The sequence below is a fragment of the Mirounga angustirostris genome, unplaced genomic scaffold, assembly GCF_029215605.1.
Source record: "Mirounga angustirostris isolate CCGP_5_RB_7025 unplaced genomic scaffold, mMirAng1.0.hap1 SCAF_11, whole genome shotgun sequence".
Lineage (NCBI taxonomy): Eukaryota > Metazoa > Chordata > Mammalia > Carnivora > Phocidae > Mirounga > Mirounga angustirostris.
Genome location: NW_026991719.1, coordinates 70,893,905 through 70,913,546, shown reverse-complemented (window position 1 = coordinate 70,913,546; position 19,642 = coordinate 70,893,905). Strand labels below are relative to the sequence as shown.

The 19,642-nt window shown below is 34.6% G+C and overlaps 1 protein-coding gene across 7 annotated transcripts in view; it reads left to right on the top strand.

Moving 5' to 3' along the window:
* CHM (CHM Rab escort protein) overlaps nucleotides 1-19,642 on the top strand; it is a 218,423-nt gene that overhangs the window by 92,580 nt on the left and 106,201 nt on the right. The window lies entirely within an intron of this gene.

Sequence of the window (19,642 nt, the reverse complement as noted above, 5' to 3'; positions counted from 1 at the left end):
TTTATGTTATGACTTAGTATGTCATCAGTTTTTGTAATTTTTCCATTTATGCTCAAGAAGAATGTGTTTAGTTCTTGGGCACAGGATTCTCCAATTATTGGTCTTGGAGTCTAATAAGGCAGGCTTTGAGTTGTAATTTGCAAATTCTTTTTGTAATTTGCAAATTTTATTGAGTTTTTTCCTTTGATCTACCATTAATAAAGTATTTTAAAATCTCCCATTATGATGTTTGATTTCTCAATTTCTCCCTATAATTCTGTCAGTTTTTACCTTATATTTATTTTGAGGCAATTTGTTAAGATCATTTAAATTTATAACTGTTTAATCTTCCTGATGAATGTAATATTTTACATTATTTGCTGACTTTCTCATCCCTAATAATGCATTTTTTTTCCTTAAAGTCTACTTTGTCTGATATTATAATAGCTACTACAACTTATTAGTATTTGCCTGTTTTATCTTTCTCCATCTCTGAGTCTTCTGAGTCTGTATTTGGGGCTCTAAATAGCAAATTAATGCATATTTTTAATCCGATTTGACAATCTCTGTCTTTTACCAAGCAGGATGAATCTTGTTAATAGGAGTCTATTCCTTCCTTTTGAAGTATCTAATTTTAAAAGTTCCTCTGGTTTACATCTGTTGGCAGTAAATGCCTAGTTTGTATATGAACATAACTTTTTTTTGCCTTTTTGTTTGAGGGAAGATTTGTGAGGAAAACATTTCTAGGTTGGCAGTTCTTTTTCTCAGTACTTTAAAATTTTATTCCACTGTCATTTGGATTCCTTCTTTTGCTGTTGAAAAATTGATGTCAGCCTAATGGTCATTTCTTTATAAATCATATTTCTTTTCTCTCAGGTTGTTTTTAAGATAGTTCATTTTTGGTGTTCTGTATTTTCACTACAGTGAATTTAGGTGTTTCTTTATCTAGCTTGGTATCGGTTAAACCATGTGTAATTAATAATATTAAACCATTTTGACCTACAATTCCATATGGTTCAAACAACTTCAGTGTATTTCCTCTGTCTGTGAATTGTCATTTGTCATTTTGGAAAATTGTCAGCCAGTATCTTTGCAAATACTGGTTTTCCTCCATTGTCTCTCTCCTTACTTTTTTGGAACCCTAACTAGAAATGTTTTAGAATTTTGCATTCTCTCATCCCTATTTCTTAATCTCTTTTTCATACTTTCTATCTCCTTGTCATTCTGGCTATATTCTGGGTACTTTATTAAGATCTCTTTTCCAGTTTATTAATTCTCTCTATTTGTCTCTAATCTGTAATTTAATCCTCTCATTTTTTTACTTCAATATTGTAATCTTTCATTTGTAGAAGCTGTGCTCCTCCTCTCCCCAAATCTTTCTTGTTGTTTGATATTTTCTTTTGCTTGTTCATTTTGTCCATATATCTTACATTCTGCCATGTATTGTTTCTGTTGATTCATGTTATTGGTTTAGTTTCTTGTGCCATGTTTATCTTTGAGAGTTTATATTTGATTGGTTTTAATCTTTGGAAATCTGGGGACCCAAATTAAGGATGCTTTCCTTCAAAGATTATTTGTGTTTGCTTCAGCCAGAAGGCACTAAGATTTGGGACCATTTCAGCTTCTTTCAGGGGATCCTTTCTTTTTTTTTTTTTTTAACTTAAATTCAATTAGCCAACATACAGTACATCATTAGTTTCAGATGTAGTGTTCAATAATTCATCAGTTGCATATAATAAGGGGATCCTTTCTTATTAAAGGAGGATCCTTTCTTATTAAAGGAACCCCAGGTACAGTTGCCACACTGATTAATATGAGCAACAAGACTTTTTTTTAACGTAAAAGTAAAACTGTATTAGAAATGCATCTCTTAGAATAAACAGATAGTTACTAAATTGGAGATGGGTGGGGGAATGGGTTAAATAAGTGATGGGGTTTAAGGCGTGCACTTGTGGTGAGCACCAAGTATTTTATGGAAGTGTTGAATCACTATATTGTACACCTGAAATATAAAGTTACATTGTATATTAACTAACTGGAATTTAAATAAAAACTTAAAAAATGCATCTCGTAGTGACATGACTGTTTAAAAACATGGTTCATGTATCTTGGGAAGAGTATTACTTATGGCTAGAATGAAGACTTGCTTTTTTTTTAACTAAGATTTTATTGACTGATTGATTTGACAGAGAGAGAGTACAAGCAGGGGGAGCAACAGGGAGAGGGAGAAGCAGGCTCCCACTGAGCAGAGAGCCCGACATGGGGCTCGATCCCAGGACCCTGGGATCGTGACCTGAGCCGAAGGCAGACGCTTAACCGAATGAGCCACCCAGGCGCCCCAAGACTTGCTTTTATTTAATTGCAGTGTGTTTTTTTTTTTTCCTTGAAGCTTTGAATTTAGCTCAAGGTTTGTTTGTACTGTGTGTGTGTATTTGGGCTTGGGGAGTTTCTTGTCGACATTTCTTTTATTTCTTTCAATCTCAGCAGTGCAATAAAAGTTATGCTTAATGTAAAAAGTCATTTTTTTTTTTGGTAGAAACAAGAGGTCCCTTCCCAGTATCCAGTCCAATATACTGCTGGAAGTAGATATTCTCCCGTCCACATTTCTTAATCATGCAGAGGTGAGGATGTTATAAATTTGAAAGTAATTTAATTCTGAATATGATAGGTCTGTGTATTTCCAGACAAACTCTTCCTTCTCCAGTTACTTGTCAAAGTAGGCATGAATAGGGAATGTCATGTCCCGCAGGACCAGAGGTCCTCCTATCAATTTAAACTAAGAGGGAGGTTTTCTGGTTTTCTTAATCATTCTTTTCCTCTTCCTGGCATTGCCTGATGTAAAAGGAGCCACACTATTTTTTCTTGTGTTGTCACTTGCTACTCACTCCTACAGAGCTTTTAGGTAAGGAATAGGGACAGAATGAACACTGGGGAGTGAACAGAAGCTCACTGGTTTTCCTTACCATTTTTGAAAATGGAATTCTTAACCTCATTCCTGTTTTTCCACTAAATCCCTGTATTTCCTTTCCTAATTCAGATCATATTTACATCTAGTAAATACTGTTTGGTGTTTGTTTGTTTTTTTTTGTTTTTTTGTTTTTTTTTAAAGATTTTATTTATTTATTTGACAGAGAGAGACACAGCGAGAGAGGGAACACAAGCAGGGGGAGTGGGAGAGAGAGAAGCAGGCTTCCCGCGGAGCAGGGAGCCTGATGCGGGGCTCGATCCCAGGACCCTGGGATCATGACCTGAGCCGAAGGCAGACACTTAACGACTGAGCCACCCAGGCACCCCTGTTTGTTTGTTGTTTTTAAGGGAAAAAACACTGAAAAGTTTTGTTTGTCCTATACTGATATAAAATTTCAAAATGAGACCTTATATGTGTTGAATCCTAAAGAAGACATTTTTCCCAAAAAATGATTGTACCCTCTTTTTTTTTTAAGATTTATTTATTTTAGAGAGAGCACGAGAGTGGGAGTGCATGTGTGCTCATGTGCACATGAGCAGAGGGTGGAGCCAAGGGAGAAGGAGAGGGGGAAAGAAGCAGATTCCACCTTGAGCCCATAGCTGGGGCTTGATCTCACAGCCCTGTGAGTCGAAATCAAGAGTCGAAAGCTCAACCGACTGAGCCACCCCAGCACCTCTGTACTCTCTTTAAAGCTGAGTTTTTATCAGCCTTCTACATCTTTTTATCCTCTATAGAGTGTATCTCAGAATTTTGTGTACGATATAGATTTAATGTTTATTATAAAAATTATACCTCACTCTCTGCAATTTGAACTGATACTTTCAGGGAATTATATAATTAAATGTATATACATATAGGTAGTTGATTAAAAACAAAATAAACCAAAAACTTTCTCCATTTTTTTAAGTAGTATATTAAACTTTTGGGTGGTTTTTTGGTAATTAAAGTAAATCTAAGGTCTCTGAGGTGTATAAAATATATACACACACACACACATATATGTATGTGAATTATAATAAAAATGCATTAGCCTAGGGATATTAACTTTATATTTGATTCCCTGCATCACAGTTTATAATTTCATATAAATGTTGTTTTGTTTATATCCTAAAGTAGTAACACTACTACCATCTATACATCATAGCCTATACTTTTTATCACCAGTTTATCAGAATTAGGTGTCACCTGTTCTGTGATTTCTAACCACCATTCTATATTCTGTTTTATTATAAGCCTAAGCATTTCTCAGCCAGTTACAGTGGGTACTCATCAAGGCTACTGATATAAATGGCATGCATGCATATTTATGTGAGGATTCAAAGACATTTGTAAGTCATATCCTTGCATTCTAAATGAATTCTGCATAAACAGTATAACATTTTAACTACTAGAGATAACTTTCATTAACAAACACCCTTTGAGGTTTTTATACATTTAAAGAGGTAGATTTTTTAAAAGGTTTATTTAAGAGAGAGAGAGCAAGTGAGCAAACAGGAGAGGGGCAGAGGGAGAGAGAGACAAGCAGACTCTTCACTCAGTGGGCATCCCGACACTGGGCTCCATCCCAGGACCCTGAGATCATGACCTGAGCCGAAATCAAGAGTCAGACCCTTAACCGACTGAAACCACCCAGGATTCCTGGTAGATTTATTTTTAAGTAAAAAATGTGACGCTTACTTATTGTAATACTACCCACTAATATGTCATAAATTGGACCTTTTGGGAAGAAAAGTCATTGAAAACTGTATTTTTCTAGTCTAGCAAGCCACAGAATTTTCCCTACCGTATATTGGTTAGTATTTTTTCTGACACACTGGACAGGATATGTGTGCAGTATATAGGTTTTTAGACTCTCTCAATATATCTTCTAAACAGAAGTCCTTTTTAAGCCCTGACTAATTTATTTGTTATCTGTGTGGTTGGTAACATGGTAGCTTTTAGAACTTTCTAGTTCAGAGTAGGTTTCACATAGTGTGTCATAACCTGTGAAATGGAGCAGTACCAGTGGGATCAAACAAACTTTACACTTTTTTATAAGTAGACTTAGACTGCCCAGGGATTGTTACTTGATTTTTATAAGAAGAGTTTATTCAACTGATAATTTACTGGGTAATTCAGTCTTCCATTCTTCAGTGGCCTAAATTTCATTTCCTTTTTTCCTTTAATGTAGTAGGATTCTTAAAACATAAAAGATGTGTTTTTTTTACTTTTAACATGTAATATAAATATTGTGCATGCACACACATGTAGAATCACCACCAAATACTTTTTACTAGGTGTTTGTACTCGTGACATTTTTCTGAGTATTGACTGTGGAAAATTGAACAAATGCGAGATCTGCCTCAGAAAATTTTGGAACACAAGTTGATCTCTTATAGCTTTTAAAAAGAGAGAATGAGAGAACACCAAAAGTCCAAAATATGTAAGTAACTTGCTCAAGATTATAGGAACAGCATGGAAAGATAGGAAAGGGAATCTCCCACTTGATAAATTAATTCAGCAATGGCTTGAATAATGATGCCTACAAGGGACCACATAGATGCTACTCTGATTTTGTTATAATCATGGAATTTATTTTTAATATAAATTGTAAAGTATTTTCTATTGTTTTATCTTTTTCCTCTGCTTTATTGTTATATTTGGAGAACTCTGTAGAAAACATCTCTCAGACCAAAGTAACCTGCCTATTTTATTCTCTAATAACCAACACTTTTTATTCAGGGAATTTTCAGAAATCTAAAAGACATTTGTTAACCTGGATGAACCTATTGGAAAACCAAGAGAAATATTAAAATTGGCCAAAGATTATACCAATGGAAAGTTTTATGAGTTTATATATTCAGTTGCATGTAAAGTCAGAGCAAAATTGAGATGGCTTTTTAAAGTCTGCCCCCAATGTTCTTGCCCTTCCACCCACATAAGCATGGCTTAGATTATAGATCTATATACTTTAACAGTACATTATTATTTCCCTTTAACAGCATTCTCTTTAATCTCTTTTCTTGTAAAATTCTCCCTACTATTCTGGTAGTAATATAACAAAAAAAATTAGAATTGAAAGAATGCTTTCATGTTGTTTTGATGGTCTAATTTTATAAATGAGGAAAGATAAAAAGAGGCTGAGGCTAGAAAGATTTCCTGGTATGCATTCTTCATGACTTACCTCTTACACAATCTTACACAATTTTTTTAAACATTTTATTTCTTTGAGAAAGAGAGAACAAACAGGGGGGAGGATCAGGGGAAGAGGGACAAGCAGACTCCACACTGAACACAGAGCCCAATGCAGGACTCAATCCCACGATCCTGAGATCATGACCTGAGCTGAAATCAAGTCGGACGCTTAACTGACTGAGCCACCCAGGTGCCCCACAATTTTTAAACATTTTCTGAAAAAACTAAAAGGAGATAGTTAATAAAAATATTGTTATTTGGGGGGATTTAAAAAAATATTTGTGGTATTTGTCAGCTTTTAACAACTTGTAATTTGTTAGGATTTCTTACTGTCAATACATAGTCACTTTCTAAAAAAAAAGCAGGTGAGACTAAGGGCCATTCTTACAGTATTCTTAGAAACCTCTTCCAATTCTGTGCCCAGTAGGAAATACTACTTTAGATGAATAAAGGAATTCTTTCAACTTCCCACATTTTACCTAATAGATAAAGGTAAAAGGAAAAACATTACGAGCAAACAGATTTCCCCTTCAGCCCTATAATTTTTATGTTTGCATTTGATGAACACTAATGCAGATGAGCCCAGTAGCAGTTAGATTTTATATGTTTTGGAGGCTAGTTACCATTCCTGTGTTTCATGCTCCCAACCCCATTGGTTCCCTGCCCCCACCCCACCTCAGTGTCATAGGTAGAACTCCATGATACACCTAAAAATGTAGGTGTGGAAACGACCTATATCTAATTGGTAGATTTGACCAGTCCAAATTGTTTGTATGTGTAAAGCTTGATTATTGAATTGAACCTTAAATATTTGAAATTAAAGGTTAAAAAATTGCCAAAGTGAATTCAACAGAAACATTAATTAGATGAACATTGAGTGCAAAAGTCCTATAGTTAAGTAAGAAATATTTTCATTGTGGATCACTACACATTATTGTTTTGCAGCACTGCAGCTGAGTAGAGCTGCACTGAGATATGCTATGCCAAAGGTTCTTAATCTAGCGTCCTTGGGTCCTTGGAATTTATATACAAAATGTTATATGTGTGTCTTTATGAGAGGAACTCATAGTTTCATCAGATTTTCATAGTCATCCATGACCTAAAAACAAGGATTGAGAACTATTGTTAAGAATTTTCAATAAAAGAAAACATTTTTTACTCAGATAATCATTCCTTAAGAGCTTATGAAAAGAAGAGGTCCTAAAGAGTTTATAATAAAGGTGCTTCTGGAGTATAAAGACAGAAGAGGGATGGGAAAACTTGGAAAATGTTGCTATTGGAGCTGTAATTTTCAGGCACCTCTTGGGATAGATGCAACCAGATATTTATGCTCTAGTGTTGTGAAGGAGAAGTAGTTAAGTATAGTATAATGAACAAGAGGGTACATTTTAGAGCCAGACCCATGGGGGTTAAATCCTGGTTCTGCCATTTACTAGCTGTGTATTCTTGGGCCAGTTATTTAACCTCTCTGTGCTCCAGTTTCCTCATTTTTTCATGGGGATGATAATAGCATCTACCTCATAGGTTGTAAGGATGAAAATGAATTAGTATCCAGAAAGTGGTTTAAACATTGATTGCCTTAGTGTACTACATAAGTACTAGCTGTTATTACTCTTAGTATGATTATTATAATTATTGCTGCTGCTGCTGTTGTCTGAATTAGGGACTGAGCAAGATTTAGTATTCTAATATAGTGGGTCAACAAATTTTTTTCTGTAAAGGGTCAGATAGTAAATAGTTTTGGCTTTGTAAGACATGTGGTCTCCCTTGAAACTATTTGCAGTCATAGACAATATGTAAAAGGATGGACATGGCTGTGTTCCAAAAACTTTCTTTACAAAATAGGTGGCAGGTTTTCTGACCCCAGTTTAATCAGTTCAATAGTCTTTTATCCACCAAATATAATAATACTTTTTAAAAACCCTGATATTAGGGGATATTACAAGATTGCCTCAGTGCATTGCCTACTGTACATTAGTCATTAAGTATTTGATGGGTAAATTAGTGAATAGTAGGTATTTATGAATTGCTGCGAAAAATTGTGTGTCAAAGAAGTGGTAGAGCAGTGTTTTCAAGCCTTCACCTGTGTCAGAATTTAACACCATTACTGGGCCCCATTCCCGGAGTTTCTGACTTTTAGATCTGGTGTGAAGCCTGAAAATTTGCATTTCTAATAAGTTTCCAAGTGTTGCTGTTGTCTAGGGAACACAGCTGAATAGTAAAAGTAACCAGGGTAATTGCTCTCTGGGCCCAATTCTGATCAACAAGAAGAAAAGGATTTAGAGTGACAGAAAAGTTGTGAAGAAGCATCTATGTCCTTTATTGTAAATTTGGTTATTTTCATTTCTTCCCATTTAATTCAACGGCTATTTTTTAAAGCATCCATTCTCTGCCTAGGTATAATAGATATATATGAAAAAGAATATGATGTAGACTTTGATGTTAATGTCAAGAGTGTTTAGTTGAGGAAAGAAAATGTACACTTATGGACCAATTACAGAATAAGAAAGTATATTTCATCAGGTTCCAGAGTGTGTAATGTAGGTATGAATGACATCAGTACTCAGAAATGATCAGAAAAGAGTCTAAAGAGATTTTACATGAAATTAATCAAGGCACACAAGATGATACTTTGATGGAGTTACAGGAATCTCAGATTGCTCAGTTAACCTATCCATTTCCAGAAAAGAGCAAGATTGGGTTCTACTCTGAGCCAAGTACCATCAGTGAGTGGTATGATTCCACCTATCATTGAACATGGCCTGATTATGTGAGATACATAATTGTTTTGAGGCTTTTGGTTTAGGCCAGAATTTCTTAATCTCATTTTTGACAGGATACTTGACATTTTTAGCAGGATAATTCTTGGCCGTGTTGGGGGATGGGTTGTCCTGTACATAGTAGGATGTTTAGCAGCATCCCTGGCCTCTACGCACTAGATGTCACTACCTTCACCCACCTACCTACTTGTGACAGACAGAATGTCTTCAGACATTGACAAATACCCCTAAGGACAAACTACTCCCTGTTTGAGAAATAATGGGTTAGTCCAATTCAGTATATATTGAATTGGTATAGTCGACTCTAGCCAAAATGTTGAAAGGCAGGGAGAATAAAATATTCTTGCCGTCCTTAAAGTCTTACTACTCAATTTTTGGTTCTATAATCTGGAGCTATGTAAAAATTCTTTAAGGACCAGAACATTTTAAAAGATCTTGACATTTGAATCAGTGGAACAACTTAGGTAATTTGGCAAATTTCCTGACATATTGAAGGTACTAAATAGCCATTATAAAGCAAATTCTTGGTAACATACAATCTTAGTAGTTAGAGAAAAAATAAAAATACTGAAAAAAAAAGGAAACAAACACACTCACTTTTATAAAGAAATACAAGCCCTGTTCCCCACCCACAAATTCCACCCCTTGAGTTAACATTGTTCAGTTGCATATTTTCCCATCTTTTCCACGCTTATACGGGCATCTATTTATAAATGTGTATATACATGCGTACTTAAAAAAATCTTAATGGTTGAGTAGTTCTCCGGTATATGGATGTATATACCATAGTTCATTCAACCATTTGAATGTTGGTATTACCATGCTAAAATTGAGTTGAATTGAATACCATTGAATGTTGGTATTACCATGCTAAAATTAAAATTATGTCTTTATTATATAAGAAATATAACTTCATATGTAGAAATTTTTTTATTTGGCCATCTTCAGTTATAGTATAAGCAAACTTACAGCCATCCTTTTAGAAACTTGTATCTGACAGCCTAAAATAGCATTGGAAGGGTGGGTATAGTAAGGGGAGTTCTTCAAATTCAGAGTCCTTAACCTGGCATTCCAATACCTGGAATAATCATCTGGGTTTTGGGGAGAATACTCTGAAATTGCATGCCAAATTTTGTGTGTGTGATATACATGGCTGCATTTTTCTAGGAAGGGCATTCATAGTTTTATCATTTTATCAAGGGAGTCTGTCACCTCCCAAGAAGGTTAAGAACCACTGAGATGCACTATCTCAGTTGAGACTGCCCTTATTAAATTTGAAGAGTAATGTTGAATAGCTTAACCAAAAGGTTGTCTCCCAAAAGTTGGAGGGCTGTTGTTTGAATAGAATTTTTATAAATTGTAGAATCCTGGAGGGTAAAAAATAGAGCAACATACCTCATTTTCTGAATCTTTTGCATACAATTTTAAAGACATTTAGCCCTCTAGTTAATAATATTGGCATAGAAATGATACATAAGGTATAGAGGGTAGGCATGATTATGTTTGTATGATCATTTGTTTGTTTTTCCCTTGAGGAGAGAGTTTTGTGTGGGATAAACAGCAGGGTGGTGATATAATCCATCATTTTGAAACCTGTTCTCTGGTGATGGATGGATAGATTGGTAAAATAACTCAATAATCTTCATTTTTTTTCCCCAGGTTATTCACAGATCATTGAGCATTGTCGTTAATAAAGCAATGGAATGTTTTTGTGTCCTTGACGGCATTATTCCTCAGGTTGTGACAGGAAAAGACTTTTAATTTGGGAATAACTTCTCATTGAAATATATAAGTGTGTGGTGCTAGAGCATTTATTGTGACTCATGAACATATTAGAATTATATTTGTTCCCCAAATTACATAGTTTGAGTTTTTATTTTAGTAATAGCCTCCTTCAATGCTAAAAATTCAGATACTAGATTATCCTCACACGTAGATACAAAAACTCAGCCTAGTTGTTTTCTCCCCCGGTTACATAATGCATACTACTCCAAATCTTAAAATAATTCTAATACCTTGTAGTAGAGTGAAAGGTGGCTGACTTCATGTAGGGCCAGAATGACAATTGAATTTAAGCCCAGTGTTTGGAGCTGAGATTTTAGTTTGATTAAATTGAAAGGTAACACTGTGTTATTGCATAGTCTGACTTTTTAAGGATCAGTCAAAACACTTCTTGGACTATCTCTTTGGAACCAATGTACTTTTGTGCAAGTGTAATAGAAATAGTATGTGAAGTGTGTCTGTTTTCAAGCCAATTCAAAAAACAACCCTGAAGGCAACCAAATTACAAAGATCTAAGGCTTTAATTGTTGGCAAGTGTAAGTCTATGTTAGATAGCTGGATTTCCATGTGTTCTCTACTATTCCCCTGTTTAAGTTGTTTTTTGTTCCAAAGTGATCCAATTAGTGTGATTGCATAAAATTTTAATGAAGCTCTTCATTTCCAACTTTTTCATCAATTTGCTTTCTACTTTGGTAGGGAATGCTCAAAAAACTGTTTTTATAAAATTCCTTGTCTCATGAAAGTTACAAGGTTTTCCATGTTACAAAACTATCAGTCTCAGAATTGGATTCTGATTCTAGCTCTGTCATATTATTTGCATGAACTTGAACATGTCATTTAAATTCTCAGAGCCTCCATTGTTTCACCTATATAATGGAAATGGTAATTAAATCTCATCCTAACTCCTGCCCTGGGCTACTCTGAAACTCAAATGTGATGATGTTAGGGAAAGTGCATTGAAGATTGTCCAACATCAGGTAGGGTATTATAAAAGTTGTATGACTTCATGGTCTTGGTATTTGGAATTAGTGTTTTTGTAATTACTGAAACATATAGACTCTTCATTCACTTTATACAAACAAGATATGGTATTTAGAATTTAATTATGTAATTAAATTACCTTATAGTATGTCTATTGATAGGTATATTTGCTGTATAAAATGTAGTCCTCTTTATGTCTCCTGTAGTTTCTAGTACATAGCCTTTTACAAGATGGGTATGCCATTATTTTTGCCTTGCTATTGAATTTGGTGTATTTTACTCATATGTAGTTAACTGCTTCAATAGAACTGCTTGGAACTTCAGCTGGCATATAGTAGGTGCTTAATAAATTACTTATTTAAAAAATCGGATTAGAATTTACCATAGAAATTAAATATTGTAGGACAAACTATTTTTTTTTCATGTACTAGAGAAATGATTTATAAAAAAGAACTCTGTGTTGGAGCTGAAATAATTAATACAGCTTTTAGCCATTCCTCTTCCTTATTTCTCTATCCCTTCATGCCTCAACTTGTCCTCTCTTTCTTCTCCCCTTTCCCCAAATTAGGCAGTAGACTCTTACTTGCCCAATATAGTGAAATAGTGGCACCAAAAAGTGCCATATCCCTGTGGTAAAACTTCACCGATTTTAATCTCACCAAGTCAGGATTCATAATAATTTGAATGTTTTTACTTTGTAGTCTGTAAACAGTTTGCTAAACAAATGAATAGCATAAACAGGAAAGTATATGTAGCCTACTCAAGAAACCAAACTAATTTCAGCTATTTGTAAATGACTCCTGTAATCTTCAATTCATGCACACTTGAAAGTCATAAACCTGTCATTTATAATTTGCACTTACACTGGTATCCTTACATTATTTCATACAAATGCACATGTATTTGTAAACAGCCATATCTTTCAACTTTTTGCTTTCCGACCAGAGGGGTTTTTTTTTTATTTTTATTTAAATTTTAGTTAACATACAGTGCAATATTGGTTTTACGAGTAGAATTCAGTGATTCATCACTTACATACAACACCCAGTGCTCATCACAAGTGCCCTCCTTAATATCCTTCACCCATCTAGCCCACCCCCCACCCACCTGCCTTCATCAACCGTCAGTTCTCTATTGTTAAGAGTCTCTTGTGGTTTGTTTCCCTCTCTCCTTTGTTTTCCCCCCAATATGGAGGGAAAACAAAGATGAGATGTTTTTTAACAAACATCTGAGTTTGTTAAAAGAAAAATGGGATTCATAGTGTGGCTATTTTTCTTTTGACTATATTAGAATTTGAAAATACTCATTCTTGAATCTACAGTCTTTAATCATGGTCCTGTATGCACAGACCCATATTCTTCAGGTACATTTAAAAATAGAAGGAATTAACTCTAAAATAAGCTTTTGAATAATACATATTTATTGAATGAACAATTAATCTTGATTCTAGTTTTATGTTTTAATGTATCCTGAAAGGTACAACAGTGTAGTTGTTAAGAGTAGAGACCCTTAAACAGACTTTCTGTTTGAATCCTTCTCTGCCACCTACCTACTGGTTAAATCCTGTTTTTTTTACAGTTTCCTCCCTTATAAAAAGGGAATAACAATAGTATCTACCTCTTCGGGTTGTTAGGAGTTTTAAGGAAATTATTTGCTAAGCTCTTAGAACAGTACCTGGCACAAATAGGCACAGCATGAGCCTTTGTTATATAAAGTGAAATAATTTCCAAACCATGTTAATTTTCCTGTGCATATATGAACTCACATGCTTCGATATAGTGGAGTGGTCCCAAATGCCTAATGAATTGAGAGCCAAACTTCTGACTGTAGTGTTTCCACCTTCCATGATGTTTTTGAAATCAGAACTTTACTGTCAGCCTGTAGTCTTCTCACAGAGGTGGATATACCAAGATTAGAGCTGCTACTATCTGAAATCTAGTGCAGTATACCTATTCCCCTCCCTGGAATTAGCTTTCTTGTTTGTCCCTTCTTTTGTGGGGTTAGATGTATTTCTTTCAACAAGCAAATGCAGATGAAAACAAGCATTATTTTTCATTGTACTCCTAAAGTAGAAATAAAAACCACTATGGAGGGTCTTTCTAGGCTATGAATATTTTAATGCTTGAAATGGACTCTTAAGAACAGCAAACTAAGGCACTGTCTGTATGGTACAGATAAATCAAGTATGAATCAGAAGAACTTGGTTATCTGTTTCTACATTTTAGCTTAAATACTCTGGCCTTATGAGACGGTTTTACTTATCTCCAATGCAGTTTGTTTCATCTTAGATATCTAACAATGTCAAAACTTACATGAGAAAAGAAATACTTTATTTCTGAATAGTTGCCGGAGAGAAAATAATTCTCTTTAGAATGTAAACTTTGGAACTGGTAATTTTTAAGACCCCAACAAACACACTGATGGTTATTGATAGTTCAGTCAGTTGAACAGACTAAATGTTTCTACTGTTAGTCATTCCTGTGGAAATGATCTTAGCCACAGAAATATACTAATAAAATTGTCCTGACCAATTCAGAACGGTTTTTAAAATTACCCTCTTATGTGATCTATAATTAGTGAGATTAAGAAAATTAGCCTGTCAGCCTTGCAGATTAAATTTGAGCTTCTCTGCACTTTTTTCCTCCTGAAAGATGTTAAACCATGGATAAAATTTCTCATGTTTTCTCTAGGGATACAAAGCTAAGTTTGCAAACTTATGTGAGTTTAATTCCTTATGTCTGTTTGGAGTCTGTAGTTAAATGTTGCAGTGGTATGAAAAAAACACCCTACTTGTCTATGAAAATAAAAGCAAGGTAGCAAGACGGAGGACCAAAGCACAAAAGCATAGTGGAAGGTAGTTGAACAGCTGTGAGGTTCTCTGTGTTACAGGATACTCTCTTGTTTTTTGTTAGGAACAGCATATTTATTTTTTTTAAAGATTTTATTTATTTATTTGACAGAGACACAGTGAGAGAGAAAACACAAGCAGGGGGAGTGGGAGAGGGAGAAGCAGGCTTCCCGCCGAGCAGGGAGCCCCATGCGGGGCTCGATCCCAGGACCCTGGGACCATGACCTGAGCCTAAGGCAGACACTTAACGACCGAGCGACCCAGGCGCCCCAGGAACAGCATATTTAGACTATCAGCAGTTCACAGCCCTTTTCTGTGTCAGCATACATGATGGATGTATTTGCATGTTTGACCCATTCCCAGGGATATACCCAGCATTCTTAGAGGCTTTGGCATAGATAAGAGAGGCTGCAGGCTCTGCCTAGGACCCACTGTAACACAGCCTTTTTTTTTTTTCTTTTCCTCCCACAGACTTAGGGAGCACTATCTCACAGAACACCAAGGTTGAGAACCACTATGTTATTAAACTAAGCATAAAATTCATATTAGATCTGGAATTCATCTAGGAGTGATGGCTTTTATCAGTCTTCTTAACTGGGAGTTGGCTTATTGTGTGTTTCTTTGTGACTTAAGGAAAAAGGAAGTCTTTTTTATTTTTAAAGATTTATTTATTTGAGAAAGAGTGAGTGCAGGGGGGAGGGGCGGAGGGAGAGAGAAATCCAAGCAGTATGTGGAGCCCACACGGGTCTTGATATCACGATGCTTGAATTTCCCATGAGAGGAAGAGTAATAAGAGTTAATACACTCTTATATGTAACTCATATATCGGGGAAATTAAGTTATAGGAAAGGATAACATTTATTTTTATTTTTAAAATCTTAAAGTATTATCACAAGGTTTCTGTGAGGACTGTAAAGAGAGTATATTTCAGAGGTCAAGCCTTCAAAATTAAAGAATTTTTTTCCCAGGTGTAGGAATAGCATCGAGATCAGTTCAGTGTTTATATGTTTGAGTACTACTTTTTACAAGAGTAAAGAGCACTAGTTATTATGATTTTTAATTGGAAACTAGAAGTTAAACAAATCAATCTTTTCTACATTAGAGATTTTTTAAAAAGGTATAAAAATACAAAAAGTTTCTGAGATGTTGGGGACTTACAGTGGTTCTGATCTCACATTTTCCAATGCACTAAATATGTTCCTTTTGAAACAGATATCTTCCCTGGCTAATGAGCCTCTAAACCTGTCTTGCAAATATGTACTCTTGATCACAATCACAAGAGGAACCTAGTAAGAGTGTTCGTTGTATTTGTTACCACCAGTACATTTGCAACTTTTGTACATTCTTTGATAGCCATATGTATTTTGTCTAAGCACACACGCACTCATACACACATGCTCACTCAGGGCATGTTAGGTATTGGTAACAGTTACTGAATTTTTTACCAAAGACTTAAAACTAATACTATTTTCTTACATAAAATATTAAGGGAGCATTGGCTGTAAACTTGGGCTTTCTGTTTTATCATATGCAAATTTAGAATAAAAATTAGAATTCGTTAAAAAATATGTAGAGAGACACATAAAAGGTTTTATACTAGCTCTTTTGTAGGTGCCAGACATACATTGTTGAAAACAGAGAAAGTGTCTGGTTGGGAGGGGTTGTTGAAGAGTGTTGGACAGAGAGTAGAATAAGATAAAACTTAAGGAGTAATATGTCTTGTGAAGAAAAGAAGATAGGGTAGTATGGCAGGAAGTGACTATAAGCAGTAGGGAGGTGTCCTTTTAGATGCTATGGTGATCAGGGAAGGCCATTTAGGAGGGTGGTATTTGAGTGTAGTGACACCAAAATATGATGGTAAGGCATAAGCTTTTGGGGATTTGAGGGAAGAGCTTTCTAGGCAGCAGGAACTGTGGCAGAGGTCTAAGTTGGGGTCTTTTGAGATAACAGAAAGATTAATATGACCAGGACAGAGTGAGCAAGTTAATCAGGAATGGGGTTTGTGACAATATATCAATTGAGACCATTGGTGAGCATACAAATTATTGCCACCTGCTTCGTTGTTATGCCCCAATAATTTCTTACATTCAGGCTTTCTAGCTTTTGAAATATGATTTCCTGTTTGAGGATTAGTATTTTACTTCTGTGGGAAAATACGTATCATGTTTAATTTCCTTTATTCATTTTATATGGTTGTATGATTCAGCAGCTTTGATAATAGGACCTCAGCTGAAGGTCTAGAGGACTTTATAAAAAATAAAACGAAATGTTAAATCTAGGACACAGAATATTCTGTGTGTAAAAATAGGTTAAATGAGAATAATATATTAAAGTGAGCCTTTTTAATTTTTCCTGTAATCTCCCTCCAAAGCTGTCAGGGCCCTGTGCCTAGTATTTATCTTAAGAGGCAGAGAAGGTTTCTTGCCACCCTTAGGAGAAACTTTGGTTAAGAGAGAGACATACTGTTAATTTTTCATATACTGAATCCCACATACATAATTTTAGAAATTAAAATATTGCCTTGGGGTGCCTGGGTCATTAAGCATCTGCCTTCGGCTCAGGTCATGACCTCAGGGTCCTTGGATCGAGTCCAATATCAGGCTCCCTCCTCTGCGGGAAGCCTGCTTCTCCCTTTCCCACTCCCCTTGCTTGTGTTCCCTCTCTCGCTGTGTCTCTCTCTGTCAAATAAATAAAAAATCTTAAAAAAAAAAAAAAGAAAAATATTGCCGTACATTTTACATTCATGAATTTGGGGAATATTTTCAAAGATTCTTTGTTTTCAATTTCTAAAGCATTAATACAGTTCAGTTTTTATTCTTGTAATTTCAAAATTACTCTAAATACATATAAAATAGTTCTTCCATTTTGAAAATACAGAGATTAGACGAAGAGACACTTTCTGTTTTGTTGGATTTGTCTTGAGAACATTACATCCACACAGTATATTTCTCTTAATAGCAGCAGACATGGTAACCCTGAAGTCTGTTTTCTTTCTTGTTACATTAGTTTTTAATTAAAGAAAACAACTAGTTGAAGGCAATTACTTTCTGTGAAATGTAATGAAGATTTATTTTGGAAGTGACCTTCACTTTATTAGCCAAAACAGTAATCAGAATTAATAGAATAATCAAATTATATACTAACTCATAAATCATCATGAATAGTGTTGTGAAAAGTTCAGCTATTAATGGGTCCCATTGTTTTGCACCTGTATTAAAAAAATTACAACTGCTGATTTCTACCTTGATAGGCACTGAAATTGCTTTTTAAAAGGCTATGTAGGATAGGGCTACCAGCCAAAAATTTTCACACTGTTAATTTATCTGTAATACAATTTGATGTACCAGGGCAAAGTTAAAATTGACTACAATGTTGGTTTGCTCTCTTTCAGTAAAATCTGACTAATCGGAAGCAGTACTCGATTAATTAAAATTCTGTTTGTTTGAATGTTGTTTGGGGTTAATGGCATCAGAGTTAGATTATACTCCAAATATACACAGTTATCTAAATAATGTGTTGGATAGTTGCTTTTGTGAATTTTCCTTGAGCTTGTTATAAACAAATAATTGAAGTGGCAGTTTAATATTTGAAACTTACAGAAAACGGCATATCTCATTATAGACTCAGTGCTTCATATTTCTGAGGAAGAATTTACATGGATTCCCATGTTCTTTTTAACTTTAATTACCGTGGGACAGTGGGAAATTCCCTTGCTGCTAAGCTTTGTATTTTTCATAGTTGTATGTATGGGAATAGTAGGTCTCCACCATTCATGTCAGATAGTTGATGATATTTAAAAACACGGTCTAACCATAGCTTTGTGTAGTCAAGCATTACACTTTGTGAGAGCCTATTAAAAGAAAGTGAATTTTGGAAAAAATCTAAGACTTTGTGAAGTTAGAAAGCAAGTTTTTTTTTTTTTTAATTAATGTGCAGTATAATTATTTCATATATTTGAAAGTGACATTTTTTTCTCCTCTAATTTTACAAAAGAAAGACATATTCACAAGTGAGGAAATTTGTCTTTACTCTTATTTGGCAGACCCATATATTAATTTCACATTAATGACAATTGCTTATTTTTCAAATTTATATTTTCATTGTGTTAATTTCTTAACTCTATCAAATGTCTGAAAAGTATGAAGAGTATAAATGGTTAATAACTGAAGTATAACTCTGTTAGCATTTTAAGTAAGAGGAATTCAATGTTAGGTTTAAATTTTGATTTATCACTGGCTTTCATTTCATAGGTATTTTTTTAATCTTAAAAAAAAAAACTGGGATAAATCTAGATTCACAGGCTTTCGCAATATACCACTGTTACTTGTTACAACCCTACTTGTTTTCAGAAAAATAAATTGTGACCACCTCAGAGTAGCAAATACCTTTCTCTTTTCCCACATGTTCTATAGCTAATAAAATGTGTGGACACTCTTAAAATTGTACCAGTTCTATTAACATTTGCATTTTGCTGTCTTTGATTTCTTTTAGAAGATTCATATTTAAAATTTTAATGTATAACATCCCGAATAATAGTTGTTTAACATATAACACTCATGACAAGGCAAATAAAAATATCAAAAGAAAACTTACTGAACAACTGAGACATAGGGATTGCAATGCCAAATGTCTACAGGGATGAGGCAGGTCATAGGAAGTGAAGTGGGCTGGAAGAAGATGGTTGGAGCAGTAGAAACCATGGTGAGCTGTTGAGCACAGGATACATCTAAAAAGAGAAGTTGCTATGTGACCATAAGTCTTGATTGTAGGCCTAGTGTTGCCAGATTTTCTCTTTAAAAGAAGACAGAGATCCAGATTGTTTATGCCAAAGTAACTTTTTTCTTTTAAACTGAGGTCATACAAAATTTATCTACAAGCAGATTTATCTCATGGATGTCTAGTTGGGAACTCCTTGCTATAGGTAAATGACAATTTTTATTTGTACATGTCAGAGGATGATATCTTTCACCAAATTGAGGTTTTAAAAAAATGTATTATAACCATTTGAAAATGCCCTTCATTATATCACTCATAGTTAGCAACTATGGTATGTAGTGAATTTATGCCATATCCATATAACCTCAGAAGTCTAGATTTGGATTTTGAGTTACTCTATAAATTGAGCATCCT